The sequence below is a fragment of the Amblyomma mixtum genome, chromosome 5 (assembly GCF_055824585.1).
Source record: "Amblyomma mixtum isolate Tamu chromosome 5, ASM5582458v1, whole genome shotgun sequence".
NCBI classification, from domain to species: domain Eukaryota; kingdom Metazoa; phylum Arthropoda; class Arachnida; order Ixodida; family Ixodidae; genus Amblyomma; species Amblyomma mixtum.
Window position 1 is genome coordinate 150518059 of NC_143016.1, and position 23630 is coordinate 150541688.

The following is a 23630-nucleotide window of genomic DNA, read 5'->3' on the forward strand; positions in this document are numbered from 1 at the left end:
AACTGTCCAGCATAGTTTCAATAGGGAGCATTTCTGTTTCGATAACCGCACACCGGTCCTTGAACGCCGTCCGTGGTGTGATATCCAAATTTGAATTTCTCTACCTCGATAAAGATGAAATGCTAGAGGGTCTCAAAGACCAAAATATCACACATATCCTTCGCATCAAAATCGGGAAAGAAAACAAAGAAATACCAACCAAGCATCTTGTCCTCACCCTAAACTCCAGCCCACTCCCTGAATACATTAAAGTAGGTTAGCTCAAAATCAGTCTGACACTATGGCCCAAACCCCAGAATATGTCTCAACTGCCAGCGATATGGCGATCGTTCACAGAGTAGCCATGGTTGACAAACCTGCGCGAGATGCGCCTGACTTGAGCATGTTTCTGAAAATCGTGCCACAGACAGCGCTGTGCTGCGCAAACTGTGGGGGTCACCCTGCCTGCTCAAGGTCCTGCGCCAGGTAGAAAACTCAAAAAAGAAGTAATCGCGCTCAAAACAAAAGCAAACATTTCATTCTAAGAAGCGCGTAATCGACTGTCACACACCATCACCACATTTCCTTTCACTGAAGGAAGACATTTTGCTGATGCGGTCCTTAGGACTGGCACACCACACCGCATACCGGCCAATGCCCAAGCAAGGCCTGAGGCAGGGCATTCCGTGTCCCCTCAGGCGCAGCGAAGGCTATCCTGCAACCTCTGAAAAATGGCCCGCCGGCACCTCAGTCGGCTACCAGTCGGGAGAGGCCTACAATTGGGGGAAGGGTGCTTGCATTGGTTGGCCTTGACTGTGTGGTGGGTTGCGGGCCTTCACTGTTCTTGAAGGACCCTACACTGGTGAGTGCAGAACAGTGTGTGCAACGATTTTAATGTGAACTGTTCTTGCCGAGTTCACAGTGGTTTTCTTTGCCAGGCATCTAGGCACTTTCATGAAGCAGCCAGTAAAGAGAAATCCAACTTCTGAATATCAGCGTAGACCAGTTCTGCCCGAATGAAATTAGAAGGTAGTCACCATGCATCTTGAGAAGCTGCTTTGTATTAAATGCTGGGAAACCTTGCTGCACAATTGAGGTTCTACTTGATGGCATTCAATAAGGCACCTTTAGCATGATGTGTGTGCCCATCACGTACACGTGAGGTTTTCTGCATCTCCTCTTTGGGTTTGCCCGTTTATTTGGCCGCTATCCTGTTCAACTGCATTATTTGGGCCAGGCATTGCACTAAATTCGATCAATCTACAAGGATGAGACTGACGCTAAGTCGTGATTACAACATAATGAAAATGGCTTGACGAGGACGACGTGATGGTTATGATGTGACAGCACGAGTGTGAGGGCAGCAGTGCAATGCTTGAAAGCACGGTGAGGACAGCATGCAAATTAGTGATTGGCTGTTGCCACTTGTCCTTGCCATTTCTGTCATTGTAGTGTTTCCTGAAACAAGAACGCTTCCCATCACGCAGGCTTCAGCTGAAGGTGTGTCGCCACCCAATTGCTACATATGTGTAAGTTCAGCATGCAGGCACAGTGCATAGAGAGCATAAACTCTTCCATTTTCACTCAACTACAAAATGGCATATATAGGGATGAGAAAGCAACTAACGCATCGCTGCACAGCTTGCACTCAACAGAAAAGTATGATCAAATAAGCGCTTTAATACACTTTAAACAGATTGCTACATTTGCTTTCCTTTATGCATCTTACGCACTTCTTTTTACAATGTTTTGCAGGAGACACAGCCCTCGACCAGCCAGTCGAGCACCCAAGCAGTCTCATGCAGCACTCAATATCAGGCATGTCGTGGGAGTTTTGTATGAAACTTGTGCACAAGATTTGAGAGTCGGTAAATCACAACTCACTGCTCTCTGTTCATTTCCAGCTAGTAGACGCATTCACCTTGTTCTCTGTGATGCCGCCGCGCAGAAGAAAACGCTCCTGAACATAGGCACGCTCGGCCGCAGTCGTGGGGAAAGCGAGCCACCACTTCTGCCCAGCCGCGTCGATAAGCACGTCGGAGACGTCCCTAACATAGCGGCTCACAGTGCTTTGGTGGCGTCTATAGTGGCGTCCAGCCGGCCGTACTGACATTTGCCGTCAGAGGAAGCGATGACCCAGGCTGCTGCTGCTGCCGCCATGACAGTCCCGAGATGAATTCGGGGCACTTCACCGTTCACGAGTTTAGCTCCGAGTTCACATGTCAATCAAAACCATTGGTCATGCCCCCGGCGTGCCGTAGATAAATTATAGGCGTACGCGCTATGGGTGGCCACTTCCAACATCCCTGCCGGCTACAGGTATGCTGCGCGGCTGTGCCGATTGCTGACAGACATCGACGATGTTGATCATCGAAATATAACCGGCAAAACGAACGTCATCGCTGATTAATCTAAGCACCTCTGCGAAGGACACGCAACGTGGCGACAGCCGCCGATTTCTTCGCTCGCATACCAAGATTGCACAACACTATAGCCTGTTGCAACCACGTAAGACACAGCACAACGCTGATGGCGCATCACACCTGCTTGCAAGTCGTCAAACACGGAGCACGATGACGAAACGGTGCTTGGAGCACGCCCTACTCCAACAACATCGCATCACAGGTGTTTGGCTTGGCCGTCCTTTCATCGGTGATAAAGCTCAGCATCAATGTGTCAAACACATCCGGGATTGACAAACGGTCGCTGCTCTAGACCCAGTGCAATAAAGAGTTTGTAATTTCCAGCACGCAAGCACTGCGTACTTCACAACAGTAACACCTTTCTCTGTTATAAGTCCGATTCCATCATTACAAACAGGATCTTACATCTGCCCGAACGATATTATTGCGATGTCACTGCGGTATACAACGGCGATCGACGTTAGTGACAAAACCAGTCCGCAAAACCTTGAAGTGCGCGACGTAAACAAATACTACGCAGATACGCGCGCCACCACCTTCACAGCTTTTAGTCAGCGTCTGATGACATAGAATGAGTTGTGTCGCTGGGTAGCACGCTCTTCGTATCCGCAGTGCCCTAAAGAGGCGTCACACACAACAGGCATACGTAATGAATCATTGAATACAGCCAAACAGCAATTCTTTTCTCACACCGCATCACACCCGCTCGCACGGCCAATTTCTACCGCTGAGACTCGCCAAGAGCGTACTAAAAACGATGGTTGGCCATAGCGGGGTGCGGCAGCGGCCGTAGCAGCGGAGAACTCCACCTGAGGTCGCTGCAGAGAGCAGCAGTGACGCGGGGGTGTAGTGCAGTTCAATTTTTTGCTTTTGTGTATTATGCAAGCCAGAAGATGCATGACTGTTATATTTTGATATACGACACAATAAAATATATTATCGCAATGGTCGAAAAATAAGACAGTAGTTGCCTAGTCTTTCCAGTCGAAGGCAGCGCTTCCGGCGGCGTGTGAGCGCAGGAGCTCTCTATTTTTCAGCGCGGTGGGCTGCCGCCATGGAGGAAGAAAGTTTTCTTTCCTCCATGGCTGCCGCTCTAGTTCGTATGCAAGCCACGCTGCAAGCTATGGCCTCACTATCGCCACTGGCGGCAGAAAGTGTCAAATCTTTGTTAATTGCCTAAAGCTGTGCTTTTCAACAACGCTTTATTGGATTCAGATTTTAAAATACATTTGGAAATGAATAAAATGTTCATAATATTATCTGTTGCCTTTTAACGTATTCGAGAGAAAAGAAAGGGCTGATACAAGAGTGCACCTATTGCGCACTGTTCGTCTTCGGAAATGGAGAGACAGATAGAGCCTGAAAGAGAAGACACGCCCTCGACACGCCCGAAAAGGCGTGTCAGACAGCTAGCGGCGAGTGTGCAGATAGATAGCAGAGAAGTCACGGTTTCGAGATTGCTGATATGGCACTGATAACTTGAGGTAGCGCTGCGGACTGGTATTGCGCAGTGTATTGTGTTTGAAGAGTGAAACAGGCGCGCAGGGTGCGCTTGTATCGCCTTTACGTGGCTTTATCTCTACATTTTATTGTTCGCTGCCTGCGCACGTTCCGCGCTATCTTCGTTCACTGACTGCCGTCATCGCAAACTCGGATGAAACTCGGGCGAGCGCCAAACTCGGCCCTTGCGGCATAGCGCACCTGGAACTGCTTTCTTGCTATTCATCTGGACGTTAAAAGAGAGAATGGTCCCTAGTGGAGTCGCCACCTACGTATTTTCACAAAATGAAAAAAACCACTTGTACTGACGATGTAAAGCTCAGCAAAACAAAACCCAACTGCAGCATGCACATTAAAGCTCATAGAAAACACAATGCACACCTCAGAAGAAATAACACAACGAGTGAGCCGAATCACTGCAAATGCAATCAGTAAACACAAAAATGAACAGTGCACATAGAGGAACGTAAGAACACAACAATAGGTAAACACAAAAGACCGTTGCAGTAGTCGAGAAATACGGACGCAAGGGGGATTTAATTGCAGGCGGACTGCTGAGAGGAGGTAGTAGCTCTAACACCTAATAATTCAATTCAGCTGGCACTTGGTGACTTCCAAGGATGCCGCTGTCCTGCAGGAATGAAATCAGAGCCGTCAGTGCCCGTTTTTGCAGCCCACACATTGGACATGGGCCTAATAGCGTTTGAAAACTAAACGGACTCTTTTCAAGAGTACCCAGGTCCCCTTTAGTCGCGTTCTCTATTAGTCATGTTCTCTGCAGACCAATAATAGGTGAGCTACGTCGCCGCAGCAGTGGCTCAGGGGTTGCGATGTTCGGCTGCTGACCCGAAAGACGGGGTTCAATCGCGGCTGCAGCGGTGCCATTGCGATGAGAGGTGAAATCTTAAGAGGCCCGTGTGCTGTGCGATGTCATTGCATGTTCATGAACCCCAAGGGGTCGAAATTATCTGGAGCCCTCTGTTACGGCTTTACTCGTAGCTCAAGTCGCTTTGGGACGTTAAACCCCTTAAATCAGACGGAGGCGTCTTCGTCATCGTATTCATGACCATACGCATATTGCAGGCTGTCTGCGCTCTACTGGAACTACGGAGAAATTGTTTCGTGCAGGATGTTCCGACAGGCAACCGGTGATCCTGAGCTTGAAAACTTGCGTTCAGAGGCAATGAAATAGTAAACTTTGGCAATCTACCCATGACAAATAGGTCACAACTTCTATATTTAGGTTCAAACCACATCTTGCGGCTGATTTCAGTACGCAGGAACTACATAAATGAGCGGAATCGTCATTTAGCGCATTGATGGCTGCTTGCCTAGTCGTCGCGTCCGTTTCGGTGTTTCAAAGAATAAGCCAATGCCCGCATATATACTGAAACCCTGTATTTTGCTTTTTACAGCCCTGGGAAACCCTTTAAGTACTTCGTACACCGGCCCAGTGTTCCAAAGTATTGAGCTAGCTCTTTGGAGTAATTTTAGTGCTTAATGGGGGCAGCTAGAAGTTTTGTACAGACGCAGGTCTAGCGGCTATTGGATGAACTGGAGGGAAAAATAAATATCTTAAACCTACGCTACCATTCATGCTGTTGCGTAAGTCAGATTAAAGGACCGTCGGTCCATCAGCTCTGCAACCAGAAATCCAGATGCATATGACCTTCGAAGACTGGCATCACCGCTATACATGCGAACGTAACCAAGATAATACCGCACGTATGTCTGTTATAGGGCTAACTCTTGAGGAGCAAATGTCACCAGGTCATGATTTGTAATTTTCCTTCGAAGGAAGACAACTGCAGGAGCAAAGAGAAGCAATGGAAGATTTCCTCTCTCTCCTTTCGAAAATTGATATCTTGGAAGAGGTTGGCGGTTGTAATAAAATCCCAAGTCCATGTCCAGGTGCTCTTTGAGGAGAACGCTCTCGAAATATCGCTCGTATCTAAGCGACTGGACGATTCAAAAGAAAGGGCACGCCGTTCTCACATTCGATTCTATGGACTAACCGATGAGGAGCGAGAAATATGGTCACAATCCGAAGATTCAGGCGTAAAACTCTGCCATAATAAACTTAACATCCCTATGACATCTCTGGACAACGAGTGCCCGCTAGGACGGGGAAAATTTATTTTGAACTAAACCGGGTATATTATCGCCAAGTTCGCACACTTCAAGACAAAACAAGAAAATTCGTTAAACTTAATAAATTGAAAAAAAGATTACTGAAAAAGCCCAGACTATTCACCCAACAATCCGTCCGCGGTGGCCCAAAATACATGTCATCGAAAAACACGAATTCGGTTATTCAAATAAAGTCAACACTATACGGAAACGAAAGAGATAAAGAAGCAGTGAAGAGATAAAGAAGGAGTGAAAGCACGGTGAAATCTAAAAAGTAGCGCATACATCGTGTATATCTTAGCGGCATGCTCGCGAAAGATCACCTTTTGCAGCTTGAAACTTATTTAAAAGGCGGGGCAACATGTTTGCTAGACTATGTGTGCCATATATTGTGCGGCATGTTGGAATATGCCACAGTTCGCTGTGTCTACTAGGATAAACTTGAAGATGTAGTGAAAGGTGTGCTGTGTCACGCAAATAATTCATATTTTGTTTTATGTCCTTATATCTTTCAGCTAGCCTAACATTATACATTTCAGATAATTTTACGGCATTGAACTGGTGGAATCAATCGCGTGTGTTTATATCAGAACCACCGTTGAGTACTGCACGCAGAGCCTTCTGTAAAACATGAATCTGATTTTTATTATTACCTGTAGTTGTTCCCCAAACTAAGTGGGCATAGTTCACTTGGGACATGAAGAGCGAATTATACAGGAGAAGTTTAACTTTGCATTGAAGTAAGTGACGATGCCGGTTAATGATACCTGTGACACGAGAAAGCTTACTGATGACAGCGCAAACATCATTGTCCCAGCTTAGCTGGCTCTATCATTTCGAAACTTATCTAGAGATCGCATGGTAGAATAATGTTTTTATTTTTTTGGTTTGAATATAATTGCCTTAGCTTTAGTTACCTTAATTTTCAACAGATTATCAGGCGACCATTGATGGAGTGTACTTAGTGTCATATTGGCCTCGTTTATCACATCTTCGCATGCAGGCATGATTAACGATATCATTGATATACAAGTTGAAAAGAAGCGGTCCAAGGATACTTCCCTGAGGTACGCCAGCAGTTACTTTTTTTACTGAGGATCGACAGCTATTAATACCAGCAAACTGAAAGCGATGTGCAAGATATGACGCAAGAAGCGTGGGAAAACGACCCCTGAAGCCGTAGTCGAGCAGTTTTGTCAAAAGTATATTGTGACTGATGTAGTCGAAAGCCTGCGAAAAATCTATAAAAACACCAAGGGCAAGTTTCTTTTACTCGAAACATTGTAAGAAGTACTCTTTTTGGCTTAGTAATGCTGTCTCGGGAGATTTATGTTCGATAAATCTAAACTGCGCATCTGTTATTATTTGGTGTTTGTCACAAAAGCATTATATTCGCATGCGGATATTTTTTTCCAGTTCTTTAGAAAATATTGGCAGCACGGAAACTGGCCTATAATTTGAAACGCATGGCTTATCACCTTTCTCATACAAAGCTGTCACCTTAGCAATTTGCATGCGCCGTGGGAACACTCCGTATTCAAAAGTTAAATTAAATATATGCGCTAAAATTGGGGCTAGAATATCTAACACATGCTTCACAGGCCGTATCTGCAAATCATCCGCATCGTGGCATCTGCTGTTTTTCATATTCATGAATGCAGTGAATACTTCGAAAGATGTAGTTGGACTTAGATACATAGAATCTCTACTATGACTTATGCGGGCATCATATGGCATGTTTGACGAACTTTGGTATTCTCGGGTGACGAAATTTTGATTAAACGCCTCTGCTAGCTCCTGCCCATTTACACTTCGTCCTTGAATAAGTACTTCTTGAGGAGAGCTAGTCTGGGGTGGGCGTAAAACAACGTTGTTAATCTGGTTCCATGACTTTCGAAATTCACCTTGGCACGACTCGAATTTGCCGTTGTAATACGAATCCCTAGCACGCCTTAACTTTTTGTTTAGCTTATTTCTGAGGACGTTGTATCTTGCTAATAGTTCGGGATCGCGTGTATTAATGAAGTCTTGGTACAATTGTTCTTTAGATTGTATCTCCTTGAGCAACTGTGACGACATCCGCTCCTTGCCCCCTTTCCGAGGTCTTACGTGCGCCTGGCACGGAAAATGTTCGATGTAAAGTGCTTTAAATTTATCAAGAAAACTAACATAAGTGGCTTCCACGTCTGTCATAGAGAGCACGTCAGACCAGGCTACATCTGAAACAGCCTGCCTGTAAGGAGCAAGGTTTTTGTCAGTTATCGCTTGATAAAAGCAAGCACGTGCTGGTTTTTTCTTTATACCTAATTTCACCCATAGCAGTATTGAGAAATGGTCACTAAGGTTGCAATGAAAGACAGCGGACACAACGCTCTTTTCATCAAAATTAGTAATAAAGAGGTCAATGAGTGATTCTGTATGCAAAGCAACTCTTGTAGGCGTACCAATCGTGTTAATACAGCCGTTTTCGGAGAGCAGCAAAATAAAATCTTTTGCTGTGCTGCTATCGGAAAGCAGGTTCACATTAAAATCGCCGCCTAGAATGACACTGAAGTTGTTAGAGCTCACAAAATTCAAGAATACGTCAACGAAAGAAAAGAATTCTGCAGTGCGGCCATCAGGAGGCCGGTAACAAACCGCAATAATGGTACGGTCAAAATTTAAGCAAGCCATTACGTAGTCGGAAGTAACACAAAAAAATCTTGGTACTAGGTCACAATTTATACACTTTTTTATTAAAGCACTAACACCGCCACCACGATTTAAGGATCTATTCATGAAAAACGAGTTGTACCTGTGCATATTAATTACTTCTTCATCCCAAGAGTACCAGGTTTCGGTAATCATAAACACTTCAAACTTATCTAGTTTATGAAACAGGTACTCAAGATCAGCTGTTTTATTCACGGCAGACCGCGCATTCACATTTTACTTCATTCATCATGACTTGATTGTAAGCTTCTGGACCGTCATATTCGTTGATAAGACTGCGCACGTCTAGATTGATCAAAGTTTGCGGCGCCTTGACCGAGTGGCCAATGGTTCCATACTGTACTCGACTTCGCTTTCTTCGTTTTTTGGTTCTAGTTGAACGATGTCATTGCTATCGTTGTCCCAGGCGAAAAGACAACCATTAATTAGAACATTATCATACGTACACCTCACTTTTTCTTTCCTGTCACGATTTTCTTTGGTTCAATTCCACATCTTTTTACTTACCTCTCAGACACTTTGTGAAACACCTTCAGCAATCGAATAGGTAGATCCTTTAAGTTTAGAACACTGCTTTAAAATGTTCACTTTATCACGGTAGTCTAGTAATCTAAAGATCACCGGCCTATCTTTGCCTTCATTGTCTGCCTTTAGTCTACCAAGTCGATGTATTCTTTCAATAAAAGATACCGTCACGTTTAGCTTATCTTCGAGAATATGTTTTGTTACTATTGTCTGAAGTTGCTCGTCAGACTCTTCTTCTTGCTCCTTTATGCCATAACCAATCAGGTTTGATCGTCGGCTTCTATTTTCTCAATCATCAATTTTTTTTTCATTACTGACATCTGCTGCTCCAATTCAGTCACTTTTTCTACACATTCCATGACTTTTTCCTGAAGGCTTCCTATCTCTTCCAGCTTCTTCTCAATAACGTTGAGCTTCTGGTTTGTTACATTTTTTCCCTTCTTTGTTTCCTGTATGTCTGCCGCAATCAACTTCAATTGCTCCAAAATTGAACTATCTAGTCTAGGGTTCGCCTCGATGTCGCCCCCCAGGAGCAACAAGAATCGCAGTGAAACACATAAACTACACATCAAATCAAGTACGGGCCGTGGGCACGGCAGTAAAATAAGGCAAACATTGCTGCTACGCAGGCATTTTCCGTAGTGTCTGCTCACCTGGATGAAGAAGACAAAAGGGTTTGTAGCCCTCATCTTGCCACTTCCGCGTGTTTCATGGCACGCCTCTTTTATACAGTCCGGTGTTGCTGATGCCGATTCTCCCGCTGCCTCCGTCGACGAAGCAGTGGCGCTGCTGGGAAGGCTGTGGTAGAAATCTTAGAATATGGCCGAATGACTTGACATGTTGACGGGATCGATGCAAGCAGCCGCAATGTCCGAGAAAGGTGCGTAGTTGTGCGTCGGTGGCTTCCCCACCAGCAGAGGCAGCAATCCAAGAAAAACCTGGATGAAGAAGAAAAAAGGGTTTGTAGCCCTCATCTTGGCATTGCCGCGACCAAACAGCTAAACGAACAAACACCTCATCCGCGTGGGAAAAATAGCACAGCATCGACAAAACACTTCATTCACTTGTCACAAAAACTAACCGTCCTATCGGGGACAAAAGTCTCCAGCACGCCGAAAAAATGATATTGGTCAACAGGTGTCACGCCTCTGAGCCAACATCTGCTTTCACAGCACCACATTAGAGAACTTGAATTCGATTATAGCTTCCGCACATTTGGCTTTAATCAACTGCCTAATAACGGAGCTATATCCTTGCTTGTTAGAGGGTATGCGTACTGGACAGTTTTGTCCCCAATAGTAACTTCTATTCCAATGCACTACCTAACATGGTGCGTACAATTTCTTCACAGTTTTGTAAAATTATTAATCCACCTCCTTGCAATTACTTATCTTTGTTCGATGACCAAAACAACACTATTCCTTATCCAAAAGCACCAGAATCACCGATTGCAGCATGTTGATGCGCATTTACTAAGAAGCCTGGCAATAAACTTCCAGATTTCCCCCTAGACAATCACCCCTCATGCCTGTCCTTTCTCTTCGTGCTAATGACATCCGGAAACTAATGGATTTTCTAAAATTCTCGTCCTCCGCTGGCGCACATGAGCTACAAGTTACTATAAAATACGAACCATACCACAAACATAACACTATTCTACAAATCTCAGCAATCATCAAATCATCAAATCAGCAATCATCAATCAGCCAAAGCGATGCCGAAAACCTCGAAAGCAAGCAAGGCGATTCCAGTAGCACAATAAAATCCACATTCCACCGCTACCATCCAATATCCCTCAGAAGCGTTTGTTCAAAGTTAATGGAGCATGTCATTTACTCGCACATTGGAAATATTTTGATATTAGTAAATTTTTTAACGCCGCCAGCACTGTTTTTGTACAGGAATGCCATGAGATACTCAGCTCTATTAATTGATTACATCAGCCCTACCCATACCTAAACATGCCAGTGCAAGCGTTGTTATTGGTTTTAGAGAAAGCCTTTTAAAAAATCCCCCCTAAAGTCTTTTATTAAAATTTCATGCCTGAAACTTTACTCGCTCGTTCTCGATTTCATACAAAACTTTCTTACCACCCTCAAACACTTCGTGGATGCTAATGGACAGCCTCTTCCCTTAAATCCCGTCGCTTCTTGTGTGCCACAAGGTACAGTACTCGGCCTTCTGCTTTTTCTAATTTACATGAATGACCTGCCTACTGGTGTAACTTCTAACCAGCGATTATTTGCTGACGACTGCGTAATCTATCACCAGTAACTTCTAACCAGCGATTATTTGCTGACGACTGCGTAATCTATCACCAGTAACTTCTAACCAGCGATTATTTGCTGACGACTGCGTAATCTATCACCAGTAACTTCTAACCAGCGATTATTTGCTGACGACTAGCTAATCTATCTACCTATAATCAACCGGAGCGATACCTTACTCTTGCAAGCTGTTCTGAAGTGCAATGCATCTTTGAGCAGCAAATGTCTCATGTCCTTAAACATGAAACAGCTACCCTGATGTAACACACCAAAAGGGGCCTTTGAGCTTTAAAACAGAAAAAATAAATTATATTATAAAATTGTTGCTACTTGAAAAGCAATGACAGCGTGTTAATGGCTGGTGAAAACGAAGAAATACAATGACAATAACGTTTTGTGCTACTTGGGCCCCAATGTACGCCATAAATACTCCGTCTCCGAGTGCCCTGTCAAGCTCCGCAATACTAAGCAAGAAAGTTAGCCCCATAACTAAAGCGACGTTGAATGCTGCCCGTTCTCTCTCATCTCGAGTGCTTGATACGCGTTGTGCGACAAAAACATTAAAACAAATTAGCCCAGCAGATCGAAGGAGTGCAGTATTACTTGGAGTAGCCGTCCTTGACGTTTAACGTTGGCCAATTCGGAGGCTAACGTTTAAAAGTTTGTAACGAGACCTGCCTTAACTGTGCTATTGTCGTACAGACAGCAACACTAATTTGAGAAGTGAGGGAGTATTTGCTTGTAATTTAAAGTCACAAAGAATACGATATTTTTATTCTTAGAATTCTTGACATACTTGCGCCCTGAGAGAAATAAAATATAGGTGCTGGCTATTGCAGTGATCGGTAGCAAAGTGCTTGGCACTTCCACTTTTGCTCGGAGAGTTTGTTCGGAGTGTGCGAACTGAAAGAACGCAGTAACTTCCTGCTTGAGTTGCTTGTTTATCGTCGGCGACAAACGCTCTTATCTCGCTGTCACACGAGAGGGAACCAAGCTTCGTTGGAATTGTGCCAGCCATGAAAAAGAGTTTGAACAATGCTCTCTTGGTGAGCGTGATTGCTTTCATGCTTCTTATCTGGAAACTTCTCTGCCCTGCAGAATGGGGCCGCCGTAGATGGCCGTCCTACTTTCAGTATAGAGTACACTGAAAAAAAAAGTACCGGAGAACAAAAACTTAGGCTCAAGCGCGTCGCTCGGACTGACGCCAGCGTGTCAGAGCAATTGCCGCTGCGTCTGGTCTGATAGGTGCAGCCTAATGTGCTTGAGGTGGCTGGAAAAATCGGATGCCGTGTTCGTTTTGACTGCTCTTTGGTATGTGGCAGTGTCCCACGCAGAAGGCTAGCTAGTGGCAAGGCCGTTTTGTCGCCTTTCCCCGCCGCTGTGGCAGCACGGACATGACCGTCAACCTGCAGATTTCTTACTGCGGCTAGCCATTATGGCAAGCGGAGGTTTCATAGCTCTCCCGGCTTTCAATTTTGGCGACCTAGCCCCGTCGCGAGAACGCACGATACGCGGCGAACGGCCACGACCCAGTCATACCTAGCTAGGCGGCCGCCATAGGTAGCCATCGCCAACAAACTGAGCAGCATGTTCTATAGAACAGCGGCCAACCATGGCAAACTATCCGCGGCGCTGGTGCAGTACAAGCTACTCGCTCGCGCATTCCTGTAAATTTTGCATGCGGCTTTACAATCCTGTCACGGTAACTTTTTCACACTTGGGGCTCAGTGCAATTTACCCCTTTTTTGGTTGTGCGCAAGTATACCACCTATGAACTCAAAAAGTTCAGACAAGAGTTAACTTGTAGCTGCTGAGCCCTCTTGAGCTAGCCATCATCTTAGGCGGGGAGGCTTCGAAAAATTGTTCGGCATTACGCAGGTTCTCTGACGCCGTAAAGTGCGTCTTACACTGGCAACAGCAGGGAGAGCGCCTTTGCACGGGCGAACGCGGCGCCAGGGCTTCCGTGCGCCTGGCCAGGATTGGTTCCGCTAGCACGCAACATCCGTAAGGCTGCGCACGTGCAGGTTCTGTGCCGAAACGAATGCAACCAAATGAACTCGTTTACGTCTGGAGTCTTCCCTCTCGCCAACTCTACAGAAGACAGAACGAAGCGCCTTTGCCCTCAGCGCCGTTGTGCTTCATGAGTTTGTCACGCTGTTGATTCAGTCCTCATTTGCGGTGACCTATGCTGATTTGCGCGTAGGCGGCCTCGAACTCGTCTTGATGGATGGCAAGAACAATTTTTTCTGTTGTCTAACTACTTTATATATATACGGGGTCTGTTCTGAAAGTAGTAGGACTGTTTTTTTCCTGGGCGAACGGGCAGACAAGAGGTGGTCTGCGCGTGCAGGATCGTTGAAGGGGGATATTGGTAATGCTGGGAAAAATGAGCAGTCGGCTCTCGGCCGTTGAAGAGAGCAGGTCGCCTGTACTGTGATCCCCTGTCGCAACGTCTCGTCACGCAGAATCATAGAGCATTTACTGGATCAGCGCTATGGGATCAAATTTTGCGTAAAGCTTGGTAAAACAGGCAGAGAGACTCACGACATGATTAAGGAGGCCTACGGTGACGCTTCCATAGGTAGATTAGGTGTTTTTTGAGTGGCACAAGTGGTTCCGAGAAGGTCAGGAAAGAGTGGTAGACTTCGACCGCTCCGGACGCCCTTCGACTAGCAAGACCGACCAAAACGTGTACCGAGTGAAACATTTACTGAACACTGATATCGTAGGGTGAGTATCAGAATGACTGCTGATGAGTTCAGCATTCCTCAAACCCAAGTTTTTGAGATCGTGACAGAAAACTTAACCATGAGGAAAGTGTGCGCGAAGTTGGTGCCGAGAGTGTTGTGAGAGGAGCAAAAGGCCAACCGGAAAGCGACCTGCCAGGATCTTCTTCATCATGTGACTCAGGACCCCAATTTTCTGCCCAGCACAAGGCGGCAAAGCTGCCTCCGGCCCCCTACAGCCCTGACTTAGCCCCGCCAGATTTTTTTTCTATTCCCGAGAATAAAATAGACGCTCAAGAGGAAACATCACGGATCGGAAGAGGCGGTTCAGCAAGCCGTGACGATGGAGCTAAACAGCATTCCGGTCCAGGCGTTCCAGGAGGCGTACGAAAACTGGAAAACTCATTGGCAGCAGCATGTAGGTGCGGAGCGGAAGGGTGCTACTTTGAAAAGTTTTAATCGTTTGTAATAATCTCTTGAATAAATTTTATTTAAAAAAATGAGTCCTACTACTTTCACAACAGACCCTGTAAATATATATATATATATATATATATATATATATATATATATAAGAATAGTAAGAAAATTGTCGTTTTGTTCAAACAGATTGTTGGATTTCGTTTTCGAGAAATCTGTAAATATAAGGGTGGTTGTCCCACTCGACAAAACGCCGCGCTGTAGTATGGTGATGTTATGTGTCACGGCTAGAGAACCCGAACTGATGAGGCAGTTTTGCAGTTGTTCTGCTGTGCAACCAAAAACATGGAAGACGATCAATTGCGTGTCACAAAAGCATAAGCAAATTTTGAACGTGGAGGGATGCGCGCCTCATTGATAGCGTGTGGCTGCGGCAAAGCGGACAAGCTCGCACCTCCCAAAATGCTCGAAGACTGCGTTCATGAACGCTCTGCAAAGCATATTTGCTCGTTCACAAGGCTGTGCGTTACGGCAGAGCAACTGAAATCGAAAGTTCCAGGGCTTATTGGCCCGTTGGCTAAGCAGTAGCGAACGTGAAAGGAGCTGGCTCCAACGCACCTCCACTGCTAAAGGACTTAGATAGTTCTGTGTTGTCAAAGGCTTGGTACTCTCCCCGCTACCCTATACGCCTACGCCTTTCACGCTCCTACTCCTTTAACGCCAACCCCTTTCACGTTCGCTACTGCTTAGCCAACGGGCCAATAAGCCCTGGAACTTTTGATTTCAGTTGCTTTGCCGTAACGCACAGCCTTGTGAACAAAGAAATATGTTTTGCACAGCGTTCATGAAAGCAGTCTTCGAGCAATTTGGGAGGTGCGAGCATATTTGCCGCAGCCACACGCTATCAGTGAGTTTCTTATCTATATTAATGATATTACCGACATAATCACTCATCCTGTTCAAATTAGGTTGTTTGCCGACGATTGTATTTTGATTAATAAAGTTAAAGTTCAAGGCGACCAGATTTTACTTAATTGTAACCTACAGAATGTTTGTGAATAGTGCGTTAAATGGGAGATAGAACTAAATGCTGACAAGACAGTATTTATGCAGATCACTAATAAAAGAAACAGTCATTCCTTTTCATATAATCTTCCCACTCGGCACCTTTCAGACGTCAAAGAATGCAAGTACCTAGGAGTAACACTAACTAATAATCTTAGTTGGAATAAACATATTCAAACCGTATGCTCTTCTTCATTTCGTAATCTCTCTTTTCTTAGGCACAAGTTAAAACAAGATCCCCCTAACGTTAAGCAATTGGCCTATCAAACCATGATTAGACCAAAACATCAGTATGCATGCACTGTTTGGGGTCCTCATACAAAGATTAACATTAATGCCCTTGAAAGAATTCAGCGCAAAGGTGTTCGGTTTATATTTTCTAAATATCGCACCACTGACTCACCATCTGCTCTGTTGCTTCAACATAATATACAGTCCCTTGAAACTAGGCGTAGAATACTAAGGTTAAGATTTCTCTTTCTATTGAAAAATAACAAACTGTCAATGGCTCCCGATTTGTATCCCCAACCGATAACGTCCAGGTCAACAAGAAACAGGCAGCCTGAATCGTTAAAACCTTACTTTGCCAGACCTAACATATTCAAATTTTCTTTTTTTCCCCGCACCTTTACCGAGTGGAATCAGCTACCACCATTATCAACAGTTGACATTGATGCCATTGAACAGGCTGTTCATTGATTTTTTCTGTTTCATGAATTGCCTTGTACTTTGGTTTTGTACTTTTTGTATTGTGCTTATTGTGCCCCTCCTGCCAGGGCCCTTCACTGGGCCTGCAGTATGCTCTAAATAAATAAATACATAAATAAATAAATAAAACAGTGCAGAGGAGCAGTCGGACGGCGTGCCATCGGCAGGAAAATACAGAAACCAATTTTAAGGCGGAAGCCTTTAATGCCTCATCGTTGTAAGCAGGAGCTGTCGACAGAAAATGTCACGCTTTTCAGTTGGTCGAAACGGTCGTAACGTCACAGTGCGCGAATTTCAAACGGGGCCAATTGTACTTTGGGTACTAACCATGCAACCAATTAAAGGGATCATATAGTGGTGCTCCAAGTAAGTTTGAGTTTAGTTAATTGGTTACTTAACCAATTAGTCCAATTAACATTTCTTGTCAGCCCAGATAAATAAATAAAACCGAGTAAGAAATTGGCCGAGCTTGGGAATCGAACCCCGGTCTCCGGAGTGCGAGTCGAGCACGCTACCACTTCGCCATGCCAGCTCGATGGTTTGGAATGAACAAAGGTGCGTCTAATGAACACGGTGTCTTCGTTCACTCCCATCTTCCTCCCTTCTCTTCCGGCGATGTTTAGGTGTCCACCGAGATATGAGAGACAGATACATTTCCTTTCCTCAAAAACCAATTAACTGACGAGCAAGGCGTATTTGTCCGCGTTTCAGATTGGTCCAAATTGTCGTGATGTCACCACGCGCGAATTTTGACGGGTGTCCACCAAAATATGTGAGACAGTTACTGCGCAACTTTCTTTCGTCAAATACAATTTTCGACTAGTGTCTACTGAGATATGCGAGACAGTTAATGCGTAATTTCCTTTCCTCAAATACAATTTTCATTTTCTTCATTACGGCCCCTCTTTCTTCTTTCACTCCACTTCCTCCCTTCCTGTACAGTGCGCCTCAGGTGTCCACCGAGACGACAGAGAATTACTGCGCCATGTCCTTTCCTTAAAAAGCGTTGCGTTCAAAGGGCAAGGCATCGCGCCGAACGGGTGGCGCCGTTCAATGGACTCCGTGGCAGCGCTACAACACGCTGTCGCGTTCCACTCCTAAAGGCGAAGCTTAAGCGTCATTAATTGGCAGTTAATTAATGCACCAACAAAATGTGAAGTGAACAATCGCGTAGTAGAATGCAGCACTCAGGCTTTCGCCTTTCAGCACTTTAGCCGCTAAAGTTCCTCGTAATTTTTCCCGCTATTGATTTGCACGCATATGTATTACTTCGTCATCTGTATTATCAGCTCCCCACCTACTGCGTTGTAGATATATCTTATCCCGGATTCAGTGAGCTTGTGCACACTCACCTATGAATAATGGCTCAGAAACTTCCGTGATGAAACTAATTGCAGCAACACATGCAATGAATGATAGCTGAGGAATGTTCGTCGCTACATCGTTATAGCAGGGACAAAAGTCGTCGTGTCACCTGCGACACCTTGCTACCACGGTGTGGTGTTTTATTGCCAAAAAAATCGATTTTATGCTGCAGATGGACCATTACGATCACCACAAAGCCATGAACGAAAAACAGAACGGCCTGAAACGCTTTGCAAACCAGGAGAGCGACACACGTGATCCCCCTTCCAGCGTCATGCGGGCGCTGCTAAGAGGTGGCACCACGGTATATCCTCGCGCCAATTAAAGGTGGTTAGCAGGCGAGGACAACCCCTAAGCCGTGGTCCTGGGGATGCTTTTTGAAGCAGGTGGTGGAGCAGCGAACGCGAAACTTTTGAGAGCGTAAGTGGCTTCAGGTCCACCTGTTTTTGGCACTATGTCCACGTCATGCTTCGTGAGAGCGGCGCCGAAAGCGAAGGAATGAAAAAATTCTGCAAACAAGTTATGTGCTGCGCACTGTGCTTCATCATCCATAGTTCTCGCATTCGTAAGATCCTGATCACCGTTATCGGAAAAGAAAGAAACCTGATGTTTGAATGTCACTAACCCTATGGCAGCAGTTGAGCCGTGCAAACGAATTTAGGAATGAGTATTGTTTATGCGTGAAAAACAAGGTTAAACTCCGAGCAGTATGTCCGCGAATCACGTATAAGTTATGGAAGCGGTATGTAGATTGCAAACAGCCCTGGGCTACTGTAGTATCGATTTACTCATCTTGACATCAGTGCACGCGGATTGAATTCTGTTAGCGTCGACACAGAGAAAGCGCTCATCAGAAGCCCCAGCCAGCGTTTAATGCTTGTGATATCTTCATTTGCCTCCCGCTTTGCTAACTAGAACATGCTCGAATTTATTTTTTTATATTGGCCCATGAAACCGCCTCGGGGCCTTTATGCGCGAACGCCTCTGATATCTCGCGGCTGCTGATTCCAGGGAGCAGTTAAGAGCGCTCGTCATAAACATTGGAGCCCTGTGCGACGTGGCGATCTTTACTTTTGCTGCGCCTTTCTCATGGGAGGTTCCTCACCGTTTCCATCTTGCTCGCTAACAGGCAACGAAACGGCTTACTTTCTACAGACAGGAGTAATACCCGTGCCACACGCTCACAATAAATGGCACTAAATGCTTAAGGCCTTAAGTTTGTTAATGGCATTATTTTCGGAGTTGGTGCTACACGTCCACATTTAATGCCATTATCGAAAGTGATGATGACGATAACTCTTGCTAGGTAGTTAAAAGTTTCATCTGAATATAAGCATTGCTAATGAGCACAATATATGGGAAATGTTGTTCAAATGTAATATAAAATCGATTTTTCAGAACATACGGCTGTTCCTGCTTTACAAGTCGAAAACGTAGCCACAGACTCGCATGTCATCACCCAAGTCGAGGGTACCTGTCAATAAGGCTGATAAAAATGGCGCTCTTCGCATCGAAAATGCAGTATATTTGCCTCATCTGACTGAAAGTTAAGAATTAACTATTTCCTACTGGTTAGGAAGTTGCTACTAACAAAACTGCATGCTTTTCTGCGTGTGGAATGGGAACGAGAGTAGGCATTGCACGCGCGAATGAGTTGTGGCGAACTCAGTAGGTGGCGAATGGCAGTAAGGCTAATGCCATTAAATTTGCGCGTGTAGCACCGCACGAATGCCATTAAAACTTAAGGCAGTAAGCACTTAATGACATTAAATCTGTCCGTGTGGCACGGGTATAAGAAGATAAAGCGATCGTTAGGGTCTGCGCAACAAAAAAAAAACCTAGTATCATTGAAATTAAGAGATTGTAAATTATAGAGATATGGGACAGGCCTTTGAACTTTTGTGATGGAGACATAGAGAATACTCTACAGTCGGCAGCTACCCTCACACAAACACATGCGCGGAGTATCGGACTCTCCTGCTCTCCGGAGAAGTCGTAGCTCCTCATAATCCACCCCACAGCCCGAAATTGTCCCAGAGCCCCCATCACTATGACACTGGAAAACCGGCACACCCCGGAGGTAGACACACTCCGGGTACTGCGCCTTCACATCCAGAAAAACAGAAAAAACACTCATCATACGGAAACTCAAGCAGACAACAGTATCGATATCCCACCTAATCCGCCGCGTTTCTGCACACCACCGGGGCATGAAGGAGCATGACCTATGTCGTCTCAATCATGCCTTCGTCCTCATCCGCTTTATCTCCACGCTCCCCTACCTGGAACTCCAGGCCGGGGAAATCTCCACCGTGGATGCCATGATTCGAAGAGCATTTAAGCCAGCACTACACCTACGCCTAAATATCTCAACCTAAAACCTCCTTCAACTAGGCCTACACAATACAATAGGGGAGCTTATCGAGGCCCACCGACAGACACAATACATACGTCTCGCGAGAACCACCACCGGGAGACGCATCCTACACACCCTCGGTATACGCCTACCAGTCACGGATCCCACACAGCTCCAGATCCCCCGCCATATTCACCGCGAACTATTTATCAAACCTCTCCCCAAAAACATCCATCCACCCCCCCTACCACGAACCCCGACGCAGAGCTCGCGCTCGGGCGCTCCACAAACACTATGGCGCGGAACCGTTTGCCGTTTGGGTGGATGCTGCATCATACTGCCACGTATCATTGTAGTGTTTGTTCGTTCACGCTCAAAGCTGCAGGAAAGGGCTGTTATCATTTTTGTTCGTGACGCGAGAAGCGACCAGTCTAATCTCGATTGATCGCAGCCATGAAAGGCTGCATCTAGGTTTTTCCAGATTACTGTAGTTGATCTTGTCCTGCTATCTGGAAGTTTCCTTGCCGGCTTTAAATTGAGCGATGCCGCTAGCAGCGGACATTTCGTAGTTCGACGATTTACGAGCACGCTTGTTGCTGCCCAAGCTCGTCCAGACCCAGCGAAGGTTTTTTTCGGCGCTGGCTTCCTGAGAAGTTTCATCGACAAGTGCAGGCGGGCCCCGGATCCACTGCGACCCGGAGGTTCCGCAACCAGCCTCCCCCGCCCAGGCGCCGTGCCTTTGCCGGTGCTCGGGCAAACTGCGTGAAGTTCGTGCAAGCAGCAGCCCAGCCGGCCACCCGTGACGTCATGGGAGGTCCGGGACCTGCTGCCCCTCCCGTGTTCCGTGCGCCGCCCCCAAAGGCGCACTGTTTTTCATTTACAGTTACTTCCGACGCGACAGCTGACGACATCGTCGACGGCATCGAGTTGGTTGTCGGCCCGAAAGGGCTAGAGAGCCTCCAGCACCATGGAGGCATGAAGTTCTGCGTCGCCATGGCCTCGGCTGTGGCGGCGGAGAAGATGCTCGTGGAAGGCGCCTTCAACGTGAACGGCACTTCCGTCCCAGTAGCCTGCATGGGTCCTGCCGTGGTCCACGTGACGGCTTTTCGTGTGCCGCTGTTCATGGGAGACGCGGCGCTGGCAGCGGCACTGAGCTCCTACGGCAAGGTGCTTGACATCACCCATCCCGTCCTCAAGGGCCGTCGTCACGTCGGCAACGGGACGCGCGTGGTCCGGATCGAGATGAAGCAGGCGGTGCCGAACTTCTTGACCATCCAGGGCCACCGCGTCATGTTTGACTACCGAGGCGTCCGGAAGGTGTGTTCCCGCTGCGGGCAGGACGGCCACATCGGCGCGGCGTGTCGAACGCCGCGGTGCGTTCGCTGCGAGGTGTTCGGCCACGACACGGCCGGATGCGGAGCGGCTTGCAGGCGCTGCGGTGGAAGCCACGCCACAGCGGACTGCCTGCGACCACGGTCCTATGCGGCGGCCGCCGCCTCGAGAAAGGAACCGAGCAAGGACAACGTGGTCGCAGAAACGCGGAGCACACCAACTGTCCGGACGCCTGTTGCCGACGCGGACCCTACGACCAGCAGCCCGAGGGAGCCCGAGCCCACCCCCGCGACGGAGGTGCCCGTGAAGGAGCAGCTCGAGGGGACGCCTTCAAACGAGGTGGAGCCGTTCGGTGCTGTTTTCGCGGAACCCTTGCCGCCTCTACCCCGCACAGCTTCCTTCAACACCGAGAGCAGCAGCGGCGATGAGTCGAGCGTGGCGTCGGGCGACCTGGTGGACGTACCGGACAGTCACGCCGCTTCGCCTGACAGGCGACTTGACGTGCGGCCAGGTGTCAGGAACGACGACTCCTGGAGGTGCGGACGACGCGCTCTTCCCGTCACCAGCCAGCCACACCCTGGCGTCGGCATCGGCTTCAGCTGCGAGCGTCGCCAAGACCACGCAGCCACCGGTGAGCGAGGCCACAAGCGCCGACGGCCCCGAAAACATGGACTTTTCCCGACCAGACTTCAAACGTGCCCACTCCCAATCATCGGAATCCGAAGGGACTGTTAACGAACGTTCTAGCAAAAAAGTGCCGCGCGCGCCAAGCGCCGCCCATGGCAGCGCTCTTTAGGTTGTATGCTATGCCGTCGGTGCTCTTGGCAGTCATGGCGGTTGTGCATCTCCTCTCCCTGAATGTTCGGGGATTTCAATCCGTAGACAGACAGAGAGAGGTGATGCACTTTGCCAGGGCTAGGGGCGTCGACATCCTGTTTTTACAGGAATGCAACTTCCGTACTTCACTTGATGTGCTGAATTTCACCACCCGGTTTTCTGTTTTTGCTTATTTTTCGTTGACTGATTTTCATATGTGCGGTGTTGGTGTCGTTTTTTTAAACCCCTGCCTGCGCGCGGGTGCTCATTGCACTTTCGGGCTGGACGGCCGCACTCTTGCGGTCGACTTCACACTAAACCAGCGGCGGGTACGTGCGTTGGTTGTATATGCGCCAGCACGGCGGACTAGTAGTTCTGATTTTTTTGAGCGCCTCGACTCATTCCTCCTTGATCCCTACCCCACTTTTATCGTCGGTGACTTCAATTGTGCACTTAACGTCGACCGTGACGTCCGCGGACAGGGTCACGGTCGCCGTTATTGCGGTGCCCCCGCGCTCCGCGATCTCGTGACTCAGTTCCGCTTGTCTGACGCGTGGGTGCAGCTTCACGGGGATGCCTTTGGAGCGACGTTTGAGAGAGCACAGTCAGCGAGTCGGATAGACAAATTCTATTTTCCACCAGAGCTCGCTTCTTTTGTCGTTAGCTGCGAAGTTCTCGCGTTCCCTGCAGGCACGCCGGTGATTTCCGATCACCACCCCTTGTCAGTCAGGCTCGACTTTGGTGAGGACACCCCACGTACTGTTACGTGGCGCATGGACACGAGCCTACTGGCGGACCCGGAAAGCGTGGCGTCGCTGCGTACGGCGTTGGCAGCATCGTGCAAGAGCTTCGTTGCGACTGATTCATGGGACACACTCAAGGCTCGTTGGCAGGCAACTCTGGTGGCGGCCGGTCAAGACCGCAGACGCCGGGTAACTCATGCACTGAATGACACCCTCAAGCGCATCCGTATAGTGCAAACGGGAGCACCCTTAACCTTTGCCATGAGCGATTACCTGAGTCTACTTAAAGCACGTTACCACGTGTTGCTCTGCCAGTCATCACGGGCAGCTAGTCGTGCACACCAGCTCGGGCGGCCGATATCAGACCCGGCTGTGCTACGACACGTACGCGCAGGCACGGCAGAGGAATTCGCTCCCGCTACTGTGCCTTTCGTGACACTCCCAGACGGCACCCAAAGCAAAACCACGGCCGATATCTGCACGATCTTCGCAAGCCACTTTTCGAACCTGTTCTCTACGGACAGTTGGCTACATCTTCAAGATGGTTATGACGGGCTTCTACA

At 47.3% G+C, this 23630-nt stretch overlaps 1 protein-coding gene across 2 annotated transcripts in view; it reads right to left on the reverse strand.

The window, feature by feature from the left end:
- LOC149344140 (arylsulfatase B-like) overlaps positions 1-23630 on the reverse strand; it is a 189073-nt gene that overhangs the window by 140323 nt on the left and 25120 nt on the right. For both annotated transcript variants that reach the window (XM_089546165.1, XM_089546166.1), the window contains exon 2: positions 9923-10207. The gene's annotated coding sequence lies outside the window, so the exon portion shown is untranslated. The remainder of the gene's footprint in view (positions 1-9922; positions 10208-23630) is intronic.